Source organism: Rhinopithecus roxellana, chromosome 4, assembly GCF_007565055.1.
Source record: "Rhinopithecus roxellana isolate Shanxi Qingling chromosome 4, ASM756505v1, whole genome shotgun sequence".
Lineage (NCBI taxonomy): Eukaryota > Metazoa > Chordata > Mammalia > Primates > Cercopithecidae > Rhinopithecus > Rhinopithecus roxellana.
In genome coordinates this window covers 253522-268399 of record NC_044552.1, presented here as the reverse complement: position 1 = coordinate 268399, position 14878 = coordinate 253522, and positions in this window count along the sequence as shown.

Genomic DNA, 14878 nt, shown 5'->3' with positions numbered 1-14878 from the left:
AGTCACAATAACAAAGACATGGCATACCATGATGGGCACCCAGGTGCCCATCAACAGTGGAATGGATAAAGAAAATGTGGCACATATACACCATGGAATACTATGCAGCCATGAAAAAGAATCAATATGGGTGCAGCTGGAGGCCATTACCTAAGCAAATTAACACAGAAATAGAAAGTCAAATACAGCATGCTGTCACTTATAAGTAGGAACTAAATATTGGGTACACACAGACATAAAGATGGGACCATTAGACACTCGAGTTTACTAAAGGGAGAATGGGCACAAGGGCTGGAAACCTACCTAGTGAGTACTATGCTGACTACTGGGGTGGTGGGATCATTTACACCCCAAACCTCAGTGTCATGCAATACACTCATGTGACAAACCTGCACATGTACCTCTTGAATCTAAAACAAACACTGAAATTATAAAAATCAAAACAACAACAACAAACTAATTTACTATTTGATTTATAGGCCACAGAATGGAAGTTATGCTAGCAGGGATGAAAACATTAATCTCCTTGTACATCTCCATCAGAGATCTTAGGTGACCAAGTGCATTGTTAATGAGCAATAATATTTTGAAAAAAATATTTTTTCTGAGCAGCAGGTCTCAAGAGTGGGCTTAGAATACTTAGTAAACCATATTATAAGCAGATATGCTGTCATCTAGGCTTAGTTGTTCCATTTATAGAGCACAGGCAGAGTAGCTTTAGCATTATTTTTAAGGGCCATAGGAATTTTTGGATGGTAAATGAGCACTGACTTCAACTTACTTCACCACCTACATCCTCTAACCTGAGTCAGCCTGTCCTTTGAATCTTTGAAGCCAGGCATGGACTTTCTTCTCTAGCTATGAAAGTCCTAGATGGCATCCTCTTTCAATAGAAGGATGTTTCATATACATTGAAAATGTGTTGTTTAATGTACCCCCCTTCATCAATTATCTTAGATGTGCTGGATAACTTGCTGCAGCTTCTCCATCAGCACTTGCTTTTATGTTTTGGAGATGGCTTCTTTCCTTAATTATCATGAATCAACCTGCTAGCTCCAACTTTTCTTCTGCAGCTTTCTCACCTCTCTCAGCCTTCATAGAATTGAAGAGAGAGCCTGTGAATTAGGCTTTGGCTTAAGAAAATGTTGTGGCGACCAGGCACGGTGGCTCACGCCTGTAATCCCAGAACTTTGGAAGGCTGAGGCGGGCGAATCACAAGGTCAGGAGTTCAAGACCAGCATGGCCAACATGGTGAAACCCCGTCTCTACTGAAAATACAAAAAATTAACCGGGTATGGCGGTGGGTACACTGTAATCCCAGCTACTCGGGAGGCTGAGGCAGGAGAATCTCTTAAACCCGGGAGGCAGGGGTTGCAGTGAGCGAGATCGTACTGCCGCACTCAGGCGCGGGAAATAGTGCGAGAGTTCGTCTCAAAAAAAAAAAAAAAAAAAAAAAGAAAAGAAAATGTCGTGGCTAGTTTGATCTTTAATTCAGACCACTAAAACTTTCTGCACATCAGCAATATGTTTATTTTGCTTTCCTGTCATTTGTGTTCACTGGAATAGTACTTGTAATTTCTTTCAAGAACTTTTCCTTTGCATTCGCAACCTGGCTAATTGTTTGGCACACAAGGCCTAGCTTTTGGCCCATCTCAGCTTTTGACATGACTTCTTCACTAAGCTTAATCATTTGTAGTTTTTTATTTAAAGTGCGAGATGTGTGACTCTTTCTTTCACTTGCACACCCAGAGGCTACTGTAGGATTGTTAGCTGGCCTACTTTTAACACTATGTCTCAGGACTGGGGAGGCCCCAGGAGAGGGAGTGAGATAGGGGAGTGTCCAGTTAGTGGAGCAGTCAGAACACACATTTACCCGTTAAGTTCATTGTCATATATGGATGTGATTTGTGACACCCAGGACAATTACAATAGCAACAGCAAAGATCACTGATCACAGATCACCAAAAATATATAATAATGATGAAAGAAAGTTTGAAATACTACCAGAATGATCATAATGTGACAGGGAGACAAGAAGTGAGTATATGCTGTTGAAAATTGGCACCAATAGACTTGCTTGAAGCAGAGTTTCCACAAACCTTCAATTTGTGAAAAAGCACAATATCTGAAAGGGCAATACAGCAAAATGCAATAAAATGAGGTATTCCTATATTTGAGTGTAATGGAACAGTTTATATTCTCTTTGCTTTCCTCTCATTGTTTTTACAGTCATTAAATATTTCAGCATTACCAGTAGAGACCTCTTGCCATCTTGGTGAAGTATGGAAGGAACTAGTGTGGCAGACTCAAAAGGACATTGAATTAGTATTCTAAAAATTTAAGCTAATCCTGGCTCTGTTACTAACAAGGTTTGTGACCTGAGTCAAATCACTTAATCCCCCTGGCTCTCAGTTTTTTCATCTATAAAATCAGTTTCCCTTTCAACTCTCCTTCTACAATGAAAGAAAAACATTACACAAATTTTCATGGCGTAAAAGTCATTAAGAAGGTACATCAGATTATCCAGTTATGCCACATATTTCCAAACCTTGCAGTTTATATAACCCCAACTTTCAGATCAACTCTTTCTTCATGTGACAGAGTTTCTCTGAGCTCAGAGGCTCGGTATTAAATTAGCCTAATATCTCTTTCCATTATAACCCTACAGTGCAATTGTAGTTATTAGATTCTTAACTTTTTGGACCAATCTCTGCCTTGATTCATTTTCCTGTCCTAACTTCATGCACCTGTGACCTAAGCATTGCCTGGTGCCCGACATTTGGCTTAATGCTGTGCTGTTGGTGTCTTGAATTTCTTAAGAATTTTATATCTGAACTTGTAATTTGGGAGTGAAGTCCTTTGGAACCATGGAATATGTATGTTGTCTTAGGCGGTTTGGGCTGCTATAACAGATTCTCACAGATTGGATAGCTTGAACACAAACATTTATTTCTCATAGTTCTGGAAGTCCAAGTTCAGGATGCCAGCATGGTCGGGTTCTTGTGAGGGCACTATTACAGGTTGCAGACTACCAACTTTTCCTTGTATATGTACATGGCAGAAAGAGAGTGAGCTAGCTGGGTTGTTCTTACAAGAGTACTAATCCCATTCCCAAAAGCACCATTCTTATGACCTAATTATCTCCTGAAGGCCCCACCTCTAAATACAAGCACGTAAGGATTAGGGTCCTATCATATGAATGTATGAATTTGGGGGTAACACCAACATTCAGTCAATTCACATATGAACAGAGGAGATGCACACAATGTACATGTCCACCATCCCTTGCAGCCCCACTTTCATAGAGCATTCAGGATGTACTATTGGCCCAGAATTCTGGTGAGCACATGATCCATGGGAGTTCAGGGAGACCCAGAATGTATAAGGTAAACATGTTACATCTGCAACTGGGTAAGGCAGGGTGGGGAGGTAGGGATCCCTGACTCCAAGAGTCTCTTTCTATTCTAACTTGCTTTCAATGCTGAAAGAAGGCAGGGACATGCTAAGAAATGAATGAATAAGGAACCCCCTAATGATCTTTCTTACATTTTATTTTCTTGTGTTAACCAACCATTTATTCTGAAAAAGGATAAAATTCAAGGAAAGGAAAAGATATAGCAACATGTAGTCCTCTTTTCTTTCTTTTTTAATCCTTCTTTACTCATTGGTAAACTCAGAGATACAGAGTTTTGGTAGAATGTGGGCATATCAAGAAGTCAAAAGTAGTTTCGTATCGCGTTTCCATTGCCTGGTAAGAACAGAGTACATATGCACACATGAACCTGTTCATAATGAAGACTCTTGGGCCTCACTTTTAACCTACAAAATCAAAATCTGCAGTTTAACAGGCCCCCAAGGTGATTTGAAAGGACTTTAATATTTGAGAAGCATCAGCCTCAGTTTAAAATAATTTTTAAATGGTGAGATGGAGACAGAGAGAGAGAGAGAGACAGAAAGGAAGAAAGGGAGGGAAAGGAAGAAGAAAGTAAAATAAAAGCAATGCTAAAAGTCTTTTATTTCATCCATGTTTAGTTTGAAGCTGGGGACTTTGTTCCACCATTTCCTTTACTCACTTTTCTTTTTGTTTTGTTTTTTCCAAGTCTTTTTGTTGCTGTTGTTATTATACTGAAGAGCTACACGAGACAGAGAGCTTGGCAGCCTTCCCACAATCCTCAGCATGTGGGAATAGCAAGTAATAAAGTGTTCGCCCTGCCAACTGGTGGTTCCATGTAAATGTCTCTGTTAACAACCAACACTGCTGCTAGCAGCCATCGGAGCAAAGCGGCAAATCTGTTCCTCTCTCCGGTGTGGAAAACACTACCGAAAAAGTCACCTAATTACTTGATTAAGATATATCAATCCTGGAAATTGTTGATCTAGAACATTGAGTCTCTGACATTTAGTTCATTCTTGATTAAACAGAATAGTTTCCACCTGACTCTTTGTGTTATCTCCAAGTACTGTGTGCTATGCCGAGAATTCTAACAGAATAACCTTTTTTTAATGGAGGGGAGAGAGAAAAAAAAATACAGTTTGCGGTCAGATCCTTTCAGCTGTTTTAGTACAGACCTTCGATAAGCCCCTGTGTTAATAATGGGAAAGATAGATGACCCAGAAAAACTAAGGCTCTCTACAAGCCTCTGATAATAATTGAGAAAAATCTTTATTTCTTTTAAGCAACCTAATTCTCTTATTTTGAAAAACACTGAGAATTTTCTCCCAAACCTAGGCTACAAAAACCCAGTCCCACCCCCACCCTATTGAAATGCATTGTTGAGGAGGATTTCTTCCTGTACATTCTCACACCCAAATTTATTTCCATTTCTTGATCCCCAGAAGATGAAGTTTATCTGATTCAGTCATTATCCACCTGAGGCAGGAGTGGATGCAATTTAGTGGCAAGCTGCTTCTTTTGGTCATGATGCTGTACCATCACTTTAAGAGCATCAGGCAGCCTACCTTCAGGGATCACCAGCACCAAGAATTGAAAAATAATGAAAAAGTTCTTCCAAAGATTGAATTTGCTTTGAAAGCTACAGTGAGAGGAATGAAGACCAGGATAACACCCACAAGAAGCCATATTGTGTGTTAATTATTTCAAAGAAGCGGTTAGTATTTGCAACTAAAATAAATGGGCCTCATTTTACTCCCAGAAACACCTTCCTTAATTTAAGAAGAATGAACATTTGCTGTTATTATCAACTTCTGGTTGACATTCAAGTAGGGCTGTTTACCATAATTCCATGGTTTCTTCTTCATATGACCGCCTGGCTACTGTCACATAAATAAAAACCCAGAGAAGTTTTTCATGCTTAGAATGATCCTAGCTTTTTTTCTATTTCCAAAACATAATGAACCAGGTAGCAAGTCAGGATCATCTGGAACTGCACATACATCCAGAAAAGTAACTCTGTTTGGCCCAGTGCCAAAGCACCACATCCATGTGATTAAAGCCATGTGATCTCAGGCTTTAAAGAGAAGTGAGTTTGTTTATTTGGTGCTATCATAAAACTAGAATCCAGTAGAGAAAATGAGCCTTCAGTGGCTCACTTTTAGCATCATGGGACACAAATTTGTTTCAACTGGCACAAAGAGAGATGTATAAGCTAGAGTAATTTCCATTTTACCAAAGGAATAGGTAGAGCTTTCAGAGTCAAGTCATTGCTCTCCTATGCCATATAGAAATGATATAAGAGCAAAGTGTAGTATATCTTGACCACTGTAGTATTAGAGTTCTAATAGAACTAATTATATATTTATAGTATATATATATTTATAACTATATATTTATAATTTATATATTTATAATTTATATTATATATAATTTATATCTATATTCTATTAGAACTAATAGAATAGTTCTAATTTTGTTCTAATTATACTTTTTTGTTGACTTAAAGGTAGGAGAAGCCCAAAGTGTCCTGGTAGCAATCTTAATTTCCAGTTTAATGGAATCATTGTTGTGTCTCCTGGTGGTAGCGTTCCCCCCTCTGGAACTAAGACCTCTAGGCCAGCAGAATGTAATGTCACAGGAACAGGAAGCAAAAATGTTGCAAGTGGATCACTAGGGGTAATGGTGAGTGGTGTCACTTCCACTTCCACCCCTTGATTCTTGGACCTGTGAATCCTGGCTATGGGAGAAACAATACCATATAGTGGGCCCTAATTCAGAGCATACATGGCCTTCTGGAGAACTTTGCCCCAGCCCTGCAAAGTATTGTCACCTAGTTGGCATTATAATTGTGACTTCAAAAGGCCAGTACACCATCCTGTCAATCCAGCTGCTTCAGGATGATGGGGAACAAGGTAAGACCAGTGAATTCCATGACCATGAGTCCACTGCTGCAATACTTTAGCCATAAAGTGAGTGCCTTGGTCAGAGTCAATGCTCTATGGAATACTATGACGGTGGATAAGGCATTCCTTGAGTCCATGGATGGTAGTCTTGGCAGAAGCATTGCATGCAGGATAAGCAATCATATATCTGGTGTTTCTATTCCAGTGAGGACAAACCTCTGCCCTTTCCTTGATGGAAGAGGCCCAGTATAATCAACCTGCCACCAGGTAGCTGGCAGATCACCCAGAGGAATAGTGCCATATCGAGGGCTCAATGTTGGTCTCTGCTGCTGGCAAACTGGTCACTCAGCAGTGGCCATGGGCAGGTCAGTCTTGGTGAGTGGAAGTCCATGTTGCTGAGCCCATGCTTAACCTCTATCCCTGCCACCATGGCCATTTTGTTCATGGGCCCACTGGGCTATGACAGGGGTGGCTGGGGAAAGAGGCTGAGTGATATCCACAGAACGGGTCATCCTATCCATTTGATTATTAAACTCCTTCTCCGCTGAGGTAACCCATTGGTGAGCATTCACATGGGAAACAAAAATATTCGGTTTTTGACCACTCAGAGAGATCCATCCACATATCTCCTCCCCAGATTTCTTTGTCACCAATTTTCCAATCATGCTTCTTCCAAGTTCCTGACCATCCAGCCAAACCGTTGACTATGGCCCATCGAGCCAGTATATAATCACACATCTGGGCATTTCTCCTTCCATGCAAAGTGTACAACCAGGGGCATGGCACCAACATTCTGCCCTCTTGGAAGATTTCCCTTCACTACTGTCCTTCAGGGATGTCCTCGAAATGGGCTGTAGTGCTGCAGCTGTCCACTGTCAGGTGGTGCCTGCATATCATGCAGAACCGTGTGTGAACCAGGCACTAGTCTTCTCTTCCTCTGTCAACTGATTATAGGGAACTCCCCCATGAGGCCATAGGTGCAGGCTTGGGGAGAGAAAACAGGGTGGCAAGAGTGGAGACCATGGGCATTTGAGTCACTTCCTCATGTAATTTACTTGTCCTTTCAGTACTTGCACTAGCCCAATAACATATATACCACTTCCATTTGATGATGGAATGCTGCTGTGCATGGCCCACTTCATGGCTAGATCAGTCAGAAAGCAACCAGTCCATGATAGGCAGTTCAGGTCACAAGGTGACTTGATGATCCATAGTCAAATGTTCAGTTTCCACCAAAGCCCAGTAGCAGTCCAAGAGCTGTCTCTCAAAAAGAGAGTAGTTATTTGCAGAAGATGGCAGGGCCTTACTCCAAATTCCCAGAGGCCTCCACTGTGATTCATCAATGGGAGTCTGCCAAAGGCTCCAAATAGCATTGCTGTCTACCACTGACACCTCAGGCACCAGTGGATCTGCTGGGTCATATGGGCCAGGTGGCAGAGCAACTTGCACAGCAGCCTGGACCTGTTGCAGAGCCTTATCCTTTTCTGGACCCCACTCAAAACTGGCAGCCTTTCAGGTCACTCAATAAATGGGCCAGAGTAACACACCCAAATGAGGAATGTGCTACCTCCAAAATCTAAATAGGCCCACTAAGCACTGTGCCTCTTTCATGGTTGCAGAAGGGGCCAAATGAAGCAACTTCACCTTAGAAGGAATATCTCAGCAGGCCGCCACCACTGGACCCCTAGAAATTTTACTGAGTTAGAAGGTCACTGAATTTTAGTCAGATTTACTTCCCATCCTCTGGCACACAAATGTCTCACCAATAAGTCCAGTGTATTTGCTACTTCTTGCTCACTGGATCCAATCAGCATAGTGTCATCAATGTAATGGACCAATGTGATATCTTGCAGAAGCAAAAAGCTATCAAGGTCTCTCCAAATAAGATTATGACCAAAGCTGGAGAGTTGATACATGCCTGAGGGAGAACAGTAAAGGTATATTGCTGGCCTTGCCAGCTGAAGGCAAATTGCTTCTGGTGGGCCTTATAGACAGGAATGTAGAAAAAGGCATTTGCCAAGTCCTAATGACTGCATACCAAGTACCAGGAGATGTGTTAATTTGTTTAAGCAATGAAACCACACCTGGTACAGCAGCTGCAATTGGAGTCACCACTTGGGTAAGCTTATGATAATCCACTGTCATTCTCCAAGATCCACCTGTCTTCTGCACAGGCCAAATGGGAGAGTTGAGTGGAGATGTGGTGGGAATCACCACCCCTGTATCCTTCAAGTCCTTGATGGGTGCTCTAATCTCCACAATACCTCCAGAGATGTGATATGGTGTTTGATTTACTATTTTTATAGGTAGAGTTGGCTCTAATGGCTTCCATTTGGCCTTTCCCATCATAGTATCCCTCACCCTACCAGTCAGGGAGCCAGTGTGGGGGCTCTGCCAGCTGCTAAGTATGCCTATGCCAATTGTGCATTCTGGCACTAGGGAAATGACCACAGGATGAGTCTGGCAACCCACTGGACCCACTGTAAGTTGGACCTGAACTAAAACTCCATTAATTACCTGACCTCCACAAGCCCTTACTTTAACAGGGGATCACAATGACATTTTGGGTCCCCTGGAATCAACATCAGCTTAGACCCAGTGTCCAGTAGTCCCTGAAATATCTGATCATTTCCCTTTCCCCAATGCACAGTTACTATGGTAAAAGGCCAGGGTCTTCTTGGGAAAGGATGGGAGATTCACTGCATAAATTATCAGTAATGTAGTGGGGTCCTTCCTCAAGGGCACCTGGCCTCTCCTTCATTCAAGGGGTTCTGGGTCTGTAAACTGGCTCAAGTCTGGACATCAATTGAGGGATTGTGGTTCTCTCTTTTTATAATTCAAATTAGTCTTTTGTCAGTTCGATCCAGAAGTTTTCTGATTGTATAAATTAAGTAGGAATGCAGTAGACTTCCTATCAATTTCACTTCTAGGAACACTGTGGTTAATTATCAGATGCTAGAGCTCTACAAGAGTCAGACTATTCTGATTGACGCTTTGCCTCTGTTGTCCATTATGGTAGCTACGTCTACCTTGTCTTTGATGGTTCAGCGCCACCACTTGGCCCCTGCCATCTTGGGATCCAATTATTCCTATTATATTTAAATTCTGTAGTCGAGTGACTGTTGTTCCCACATTAGATCTGAGGCACAGAGAAGAGCGATTACAGGGCTCTTCAAAAATGCAGGTACTGCCCCCTCGCAAATCTATTTCACAAGTAATTGGTCAAGGGTATATCTTCTGGACCCTCCCCATTGGGATGAGTGGGTCTAAAGTGACTAATCCACTCTAGCCTTCCAATCTCCCTAAGCCTTTTGATCCCTTCCTCTCCATTAAACCAAGTGAGATCAGGCATTTCCAGCTTGCTCACAGTGGGCCATCTTTTAATCCATATTTCAGCTAACCAAGCAAATAAACTATTTGAACTTTTTTTTAACTCCCTGAGCTGCAACATTAAAAACAGAGTCCCTACGCAGTGGACCCAAATCAATAAATTCAACCTGATCCAACTCTGTGTTCCTTCCACCATTATCCCACACCCTTAATATCCATTCCCGTGCCTGTTCTCCATACTTCTGTTTATATAAATTAGATAACTCAAACAGTTCTTTTTGAATGTAGCACATCTCCTCATGGGTCACACTCTCAACCTCACCTCTTGAGGCCCACCAGGACTTTAGTCTAGTTATAGGTCTAGAAGCAAACAGGGGTATTAGGAGTGGCTCCTGAGCAGAATCAACATTATTTTGCCTGGAAACTGCCTCAGGGAGGCCATCACTGTTGCCTTAGGCAGCACAAAGTTTATCCCCTCAGACAAAGGTGGAAAGGCTGATGGCAGCATGGGTTGGGGAGGGGATGTTGTCGCTACTGGAGATGGGGAAGCTATTCCTTCTGGCAAACAAGGTTCATCAGAGTTTACAAGCTCAATGTCCCCAGCTTCAGCAGGGTCCCACACATCCCCATTCCAAGTTTCAGGGTCCCATTCTTTTCCAATCAATGCTCCCACTTTAACAGTAGACACTTGACAAGGTTGTGCAGGCACCTTTTGTTGCAGGTCAGCCACTTGCATGATAAGAGCTTGTGTCTGTTTTTCCACAATTTCGGTTCTTTCTCTACAGGAGATAAGACTCTCACTCAGGGCAATCTTAGCAGATTTGAGGCTCAGTATCTTCTTCTGAAGCCGGGAGACAGAATCCCTGAGTTCACCAATTTCTATCATTGTTTTGTCCACTGAACTTAGGAGTCACTAAACTCCTTGCCTCTCACGAGCAGTGAATCAGGAATGTCAAATGCATTTATTCTGTATAACTCTCTAGTTTACACCAAGGACTTTCAGTGTTCTCCATACTATTAGAAGTAGAGTCTTTAGCATTTTGGGGTCCAATCATACTAAACAGTCAACTCCAGAAACCCCAAAAACAATGAAAGAATTCCATCTTTAATATTTTGTTCCTCTAGAACCACTCCTGGCACCAGAATTGTATTCTTAAGGGCTCTCTCAGAAGAACAGAAATAATAGGAGACATATATATATATATATACACACACACACACACATACACACACACACATATATGTATATGTAAAGGGGAGTTTATTAAACATTAACTTTCATGATAACAAGGTCTCACAATAGGCAGTCTGCAAAGTGAGGAGTAAGGAGAGCTAGTCCGAGTCCCAAAATTGAAGAACTTGGAGTCCCATGTTTGAGGGCAGGAAGCATCCAGCATGGGAGAAAGATGTAGAGTGGGAGACTAGGCCCATCTTGCCTCTTCACTTTTTTCTGTCAGCTTTATATTTTCTGGAGTCTGGTTAGATGGTGGCTACCTGATTAAGGGTGAGTCTGCCTTTCCCAGCCCACTGACTCAAATGTTAATCTCTTTTGGAACACCCTCACAGACAGACCCATGATCAAAACTGCATCCTTCAATCCAATCAAGTTGACACTCAGTATTAACCATCATGACCACCATTCACTCAAAACCTTGACAATCTCAGTTTTAAATATTGTATCCTATTATCACAGTCACTGCTCTTAACTATTATACATCCCTGTCTCTATAAATTTTGAAAATGCCTTAAGTATCCGAAGTACATTTTCTGTATACCTCTCATAATAAAAGAAAATTACTCCAATGTCTTCAAACCATGATCTTATTTGATGTTCAGAAAAGTAGTCACTAATATATAGGTCACTAGAAAAATACCTAGCTGTCTCTTACAGCAGTTCCACCATATTTTAAATAAAACACAAGGGCATATGCACATCTCGTTTGGGTGCTTCAGCAACACTCAGATAATGACACTTAAAAATACCCGTGATCATTCCAAAGGATAACAATTGATAATCACTTGATGAAACACACAAATTATTTAATGTTCTGTACTTAGTATATAGTATATTTTTCTGAATATGCATTGGGTGGGAAATTACTGATAATTCTGGAATAAGGGAAATTAGCTTCAAGATTTCCAAAGCTATTCCTGGCTGTCACTTCAGATCAAAATCTTTAGCCAATCCAGGTAATTCCTATCCAGGTAGTTCCTAAATTTGTGATATCATGCTTTACCATTATGTATGAGATAAGAATTAACCACCTATACTTGGCACATTGAGAAACTTCTAGACAAGCTTTCTCTCTTACATTTTTTTAGGGATGTGTACTCCCCTTCTAGTAGAGGTTTACTTACAGTAAAAGGAGAAGATGCACAAAATGGAATGCATCTGAAACCCTTAGAAGAGAAGAAATATCTCTGGGCCTTGGTATAATCTGCAGCTAATGTGAGCATTCTTGCACAGAAGCAAAAATAATGGAAGCTTTTGGTAAACCCAACACAACAGGCAACTCTATTTTTTAAATCATTTCTTACCTTCCGCATGGCTGTCCTCTTAATTCTCTGACCACATTTTAAAGACTCATATGTTAGACATTTTTCCTCTAACCAGATATAATGTCATTCCCTAGGGTTCTCTCCTCCAGTCTCTTCTTTTCTATTCGCTTTCCTTAGATAATTTACACCTATGACTAATATTTAAACTCATGATTTTCAAGTGTACACTATCAATTCCATTCTCTTTTCTAGGCCTGACCTCCTATTCATCTTCAATCTTATGACCTTCAGACGGTTCATTCATACAAAGTCTAAAACTAAACTCAAAATCCCATTGTCCTTAAAATTGTACCTTTCCCAATGTTTCCAAGCACAATTAATAGGATCTACATCTAATCAATAAACTGAACTAGAAACTTGAGATCATTCTGTTTATTTTACTAGTCTGTAATCCACATGATTGTAAGAACTTTGCCTCACTAGTCCCCATGTACACAACAGGTAGTGAAGCACCAGGCATGTGGCAGGTGCTCAATAAACATGTAATCAATAGATTAATAAATCCTTGACTCATTCTTTTCCCTTCTCTTATTATTCATCTGGTTACTACATTTTGTAGCTCTGTTCTAGAAGCATTTCTGGAATTCATCCTCTTTTTTCTATTTCTCCTGCCCCCGCCATGGACTTCTCACTTTTCTGTATCTTACTCTTCTCATGGTCGTACATCCTCCACACTGCCACAAAGGTTATCTTTCCAAAATAAAATTCTGATCAGGTTGTTCTCCCAAGGGAACATTCCTGTTGGTCTTGCAAACTCTTCAACACGGGCTTCAGTCCAAATGTTTAGCTTCTCACCATCTGGCATTTCTCTAATATAAACCTTATGGTCTACCCAGTTGGACTTGTTTCATTCTTAAACACAGTGCATATTCTTTTCTTTCCCATCAATTTGTTCATACCCTTCTCTTTGTCTGAAATGCTCTTTCACTCTTCTTGTCTCCTGGCAAGGCAAATCAACATTATCTCTTCTGTGAAATTTTCTCTTTCCCATAGATTCTTCCTATCTTGTTTGCCCATTGCCGTTTGCTCAGCATTCTCTCAAGGACTTTCATATTATTTTTATTTCATGTTCATTTTGTCTGCCACATCATAAGATTCTTAAAGAAGGAACCATGCTGAATTCATTTTTACTGCTCCCACTCTCCACTAAGTATAGCATATAGTGGCCATTCGGTGTGTATTTTAAATTGAGTCATTGTGTGGCATATTGAGGAGAAACTCTAAGTCTGTATTGAGTATGAAATGGAAGCTTGGCAGTATGCTTGCACCAAAATTCTGGAAAACTTCAATATACCATGCAAAACTAGTGATTAAAGCATTATTACCACTAAACACTTAAATCTAAAACTGCTAAAATAAAACATTGGAGAAAAGCTTCAGGACATTGGCCTGGGAAAAATTTTCATGAGGATTAATAGCCCACAAGAGCAGACAATCAAAGCAAATATGGACAAATGGGACCACATCGAGTTAAAAGCTTCTGCACAGCAAATGATACAATAAACAAAATGAAGAGAACCCACAGAATGGGAGAAAATATTTGTGAACTACCCATCTGACAAGGGATTAATAACCAGAACATATAAGGAGCTCAAACAACTCTGTAGGAAAGAGTCTAATAATGTGATCAATAATGGGCAATAGATTTGAATAGACATTCTCAAAAAACAAGACATACGAATGGAAAACAGGCACAGGAAAATGTGCTCAATGTCGTTGATCATCAGAGAAATGCAAACCAATTTTTCATTTCATCAGAGAAATGCAAAACTACAATGTCATATCATCTCACCCCAGTTAAAACTGCTTAAATCCAAGAGACAAGCAATAACAAATGCTGGCAAGGATGTGGAGAAAAGGGAACCCCTGTCCACTGTTGGTGGGAATGTAAATTAGTACAGCCACTATAGAGAACAGTTTGGAGGTTCCTTCAAAAACTAAAAATTGAGCTACCATAAGATTCAGCAGTCCTACTGCTGGGTATATGCCCACAAGAAAAGACATCAGTATATCAAAGAGATATCCGCACTCCTATGTTTGCACAGCACCATTTATAACAGTTAAGATTTGCAAGCAATCTAAGTGTCCATCAACAGATGAATGGATAAAGAAAATTAATACATATACACAATAGAATACTATTCAGCCATAAAAAAGAATGAGAGTCTGTCATTTGCAACAACATGGATGGCACTGGAGATCCTTATGTTAAGTGAAATAAACCAGGCACAGACAAACATCGCATTTTCTCACTTATGTGTGGGACTTAAAAATCAGAACAATTGAACTAATGAACACAGGTAGTAGAAGGATGGTTACCAGAGGGTGGGAAAGGCAGCATGGGGCTGGGGAGGAGGTGGGGATGATTAATGGATACAAAAAAATAGAAAGAATAAATAAATACCTATTAATTGAGAGCACAATAGGGTGACTATAATCAATAACAACTTAATTATATGTTTTAAAATAACTTACAGAGTGTAATCGGATTTTTTTGTAACTCAAAGGACAAATGCTTGAGGGCATGGAGATCCCATTTTCTATGATGTGATTATTTCACATTGCACACCTGTATCAAAACATCTCATGCACCTCACAGATATATACATCTACTATGTACCCATAAAAATTAAATATAATTTTTTTAAAAAACATTATTACTACTAAAACTGAGGTTATGCAATGGAATAGG